Below are 4,774 nucleotides of genomic sequence, written 5' to 3' on the forward strand. Positions count from 1 at the left end.
CTCATCTTCAGTACAAGGAACATATTGTACTACTATCATACTCCCTCCGTTCCAAAATATATGTCTTGGTAGAGATTTCCACTATGGATCACATACAGATGTATCCAGATACATTTTAGAGTGTAGATTCACTCATTTTGCTCCATATGTAGTCCATGGTGGAATCTATACAAAGACTTGTATTTAGGAACAGAGAGAGTACATATTAAAGAAGAACGGAAGAGGAACATGGTAAAGAAGAGCAAGCAGATTTTGGATAATAAAATGTTGGTTGCGCAGTGCCCACACATGATGAACCAGAGCGCATTAAGAATGCAACTCCCAGCCGTCTCTCGACCATTTTAGGCGGTTGGATGAAGATCCTACGTCTCCTAACCCTTCTTCTTCCTCGTCTCTGATTCTTCCCATACAGAACACCGCACGGGCCGCCGACCGGACCACCGGCCCCCACCGCCTGTGTTCCTCCGCCACCCCCACCTCACCCCCGCCCCAACCCCCACCCGCATCGAGTTTTCTTCGTTCGGCGAGGCCCCACAACCACCCGAGCCCCTTCGATCGCACCGGCGAACTCCGGCGAGCTCTGAAAAATCGACTGACCCAATTTTGAAATTTAGTCTACTGTGATTTAACTAGTGTGGAATATAAAAGGGGAAAACCATAAGCATTGGGAGTATAGTGTTGAGCGTGCCATGGCAGATCTGAAGGTGCAAACCGGACAAAGGCAACTTCGCAACCAAGACAAGAAATCAGATTAAAGCAGTGGCGATCTATTTTCTTGCTGCGATAAATAAGTTGAGCAGATACGAAAGAGTACCGCCTCTGGTGCGGCGCCGTGTACACATCTGCTGAGAATTTGACGGTGCTGCGGTAGCGATGGCTGTCGGCGGCGTGGAAGCAGATCTAGGAGGGTAGATGGTGGCGGCGGGGCGCGGTGGACGAGACGGTCGTAGGAGCGGCGCATGCAAGGTGGACGACGGCGGGGATGAAGCGAGAGGACGGGATGCAAGGATCCCGGTCTGAAGCCGTGGATGAGAGAGGTCGATCTCTTGTAATGGACGGCGGCGTCGGGGTATCAGCTCCGGCATGGTGGAGGAGGACGGCGGTGGATGGGGTGGCGGACGGCGGCGGACGGAGGAGGGTGGGGTGGAGAGGGTGTTTTGGCGCCCACGGAGTACGAATGGGGAAAAGGGAGTTAGAGAGGAAGGGGGAACCATGTATTTAGGGCGCGCTTGTCTCAAATGCGAGGAAATTTACAAACTTAGCCCCCGTTTCAAATTTCTACTACATCACAGCAACATTAGTCGGTTGGGGATAGGACGGTAATCTCGCATACACCGAATATTTGCCGACGAGAGTTTGTTTTTGGCACCCATCGCGTATGAATATGAATCGGGGAGGGAGTCGATTCCGGCCGAGGACACACTGTGTTTTGGTGCCCACCGTGTATGAATCCGGGTGAGAGGCGGTTACGTCACGTTTGGGTGAAATTACAAACCTACCCCTATCGAAACCTATAGAAATCCAGCAGATAGGCTTTGCGTGGCAGGGATAGGCAGTAGTGATTTCCATCTCGCAGATTTTGGTTTCGGGCGGTTACTGCGACTTTCCCCGCTTCGTTCAAATTTTGCAGAGTGCACGTTTACCGTGCCAACTCAATTCGAATCCCGTTTGTATTCTATTTTTTTCGGGCGGGATCCATTTTCAATTGGAATTACATTCTATATACATCATTTTTTTATATATACTTTCAAAAGCACAACAAAGAATTCTGCTCCTTTATATGTATAATATGATTTACAAATACAACGATCTCGAAATCTTAAGGTTGAATTCGAAAAAATTTAACCAACTTATGTTCTACTAAAATGTATGGATCAGTAATATCTACATATTAAATAACATAGATGTGCGTGAATTCATATAAGTATGCATGTTTGATAGATCAATTTTGGTTCAAGTATGGATTACATGTATCATCATCTCGAATTCAAATATTTGAATCCCTTTTTTGTTCACTCGTTTCACGCCCATCTCTCTCGCATGCATGCTCCTTCAGGTAGCTATCACTCTCTTTTCTCCAGCTCACCCGCACGCTCACTTCATGTTTCTCCTATCCTCGCAAACATGGTCTCTCGACGTCTCCCTTGAGAAGTGTCACACTCTCCCTATCATTATACATTATACGGTTTTCATTATCTCTCACGTCTCTATTGTTCTCTGGTATCACTCGGTACCTAAGCTTTCTTTTTCACCGCCACACACACAGTCTCCACTCGTCTTTCACTTCGTCTTTCTCTCTATGGGATTCTCTCACACACCCTATATGTCTCTACATATGACTCATACCACTAAAATTACTCTCTCTCTCCTGTAGACACAACATTTGTTGCGGTCTCCTTTTCGTCCCCATCCCAGACTGACATTATTCATTTGTTTACCGATCAGACAACCCCGACTACCGTCTCCTCTCTCTCTCACAGACACACACACAACTCCTGCTTCCACTCCCCTTCCCGACTACCGTCTCTCTCTCTCACACACAAAACTCTCGCTTTCGCACCCCGACTCGTATTTCTCTCACAAACATTTATCGACTAGCTAGCCTCTAGATAGGTTTATACACCCGCACACTCGTGCTTCCACCATCGCATACATGTCTCTCTCTCGCTCCTTGTATCTATGTAGATTTTTCTTCCCTTCTTGAGACACGCCCTCTCGATCGTGCACACACACACTATCGCCTCATTTTAAGCTGATACCTATCACACACACACTCCTTGTGTCTTTGTCACACATGCACTCCGTCCTCCTCCACTCGCCCTCTCTCTCACACACACATGGGTTTTTTGCAACAACTAGCAAGATGCCCATGCATTGCACGGTACATCAAGATGCATTTGTATGAGTAGTTTATCTTGTGGGGGAAAAGGATGAACGAGGGAAGGCCTTATTTGCAAATGTGGAGAGGGGTGTGGGTATCTTTTTGCAAAATTGCCATAGTTTCCTTCCTATCCACCAGATATAGATCGGACGGCCTATATTGCAGGATGGCAGGCACACGATCATCACCGACAATGCTTTTTATAAGAGTAGGGATAAAAAATAGAGTTGGTGATGATGGTGGGCCTGCCATCCTGCAATGTAGGTCGTCCGATTTATATCTGACGGATAGGAAGGAAAATATGGCAATTTACCCGCACTCTTCACCACATTTGCAGATAAGGCCTTCCCTCGTTCATCCTTTTCTCCCACAAGATCTTGATGTTCCGTGCAACGCACGGGCATCTTGCTAGTAAGAGTAGAAATTAGACATATACCACTTCTCGAATCTTGAAACCAACAACATTCCTCCCTTATCTCATCAAAACTGCCAAAGGAATATATTTTGAGTGAAACATAACATATTTTTAGTGATATACGTATTTCAAAACTAGACTTTTTTTCTATCAAATCGGTGAATTTGTATTAATCTACTTTGATTGTGTGGCAACGCATTGGCACATTGCTAGTAGTTATTATAATTTTTTGGACACCAGACAAATGGTGGAGTACATATATGAAGAGAAGAGGCGCACGCACGCAGTCGGCCTCTCGCTGTCTCGCACACATGAGTGTTACGTAAAGGCGACGTTAACAAATAAACCCTAAAACCCTAGGTGCACGATTGCTGCATTCGCGGGTACCGGGTACTTGGTGGAGCACCTTTGTAGGAATAGTCAGCTCGCGTGATAATTTGATCCGTAGGAGTTGATGGTCGGGACCACAGGTGAACGACTTGGAGCGCGGTGGCTCGCCAGTTGCCACAGATCGAGTTGCCACGTTTGAAATATCATTTTTAGCGGGGTTAAGAGTTCCGATTTTCAATGGCGCGTTATAAGTAGTAAGTAGTTTTTAGAACGATTGGTATGGAGCGAAAATGGAATTCATAGTACTACGTACCTCCTTGGCGTATGGTTGTATGGTTTTTTTTGCGATGGAGGTTGTATGGGTTTATGTTGCGAGATGTTGAACCTGGTAGTTCTAGGGCAAATACTATGGTTTAGATTTAGATGCTGGCAGTTAAGTCAGTGCAGCTCAGTCAATATCTTACGTAGGTGTGCCATTGCTCGCTATAAATACTGCGCCTCCCACGACATCGCTAGCTCCTCCCCTCACGTTCACGTTCATCTCTATCTCCTCCCCTCCCTCTCACGTCGACCACCATGGCATCGCCCCTCCTAAGCCCTAGGAGCCCCTCGCTGCACCGCGCGGACGGTCACGCGTCGCCGTTCCGTTCCTCGCCGCCACTAGTCGAGGAGGACGCGTCGGTGTTCCGCTCCTCGCCGCTACGCGACGCGTCGCCGTTCCGTTCCTTGCCGCCACTAGTCGAGGAGGACGCGTCGGCATTCCGCTCCTCGCCGCGACGCGATGCGTCGCCATTCCGTTCCTTGCCGCCACTAGTCGAGGAGGACGCGTCGGCGTTCCGCTCCTTGCCGCGACGCGTCAAGGTGGACGCGTCGGCGTTCTCAATCTCGCCAGCACGCGCGCCGGAGGACGCGTCGGCTCCCCGCTACAAGGAGAACGCCGCGCCGCCCGCCGAGCCCCCCAGCCTTGAGGAGCTTTGGAAAGAAATATATGTCGCCTTGTGCGAGGCTTTGCCTCCAGCAGAGCACGCCAAAATAGAGGCGGAGAAGAAGGCCGAGGAAGAGAAGCGCACCATGGAACAAGCTGCCTAGGAGGCCTATGTCGCGTCCGAGAGAGTCAGGCAATTGGCTCTTTGGCAGAAGGCTTGTGC

This window comes from Aegilops tauschii, chromosome 1, assembly GCF_002575655.3.
Source record: "Aegilops tauschii subsp. strangulata cultivar AL8/78 chromosome 1, Aet v6.0, whole genome shotgun sequence".
Taxonomy (NCBI): domain Eukaryota; kingdom Viridiplantae; phylum Streptophyta; class Magnoliopsida; order Poales; family Poaceae; genus Aegilops; species Aegilops tauschii.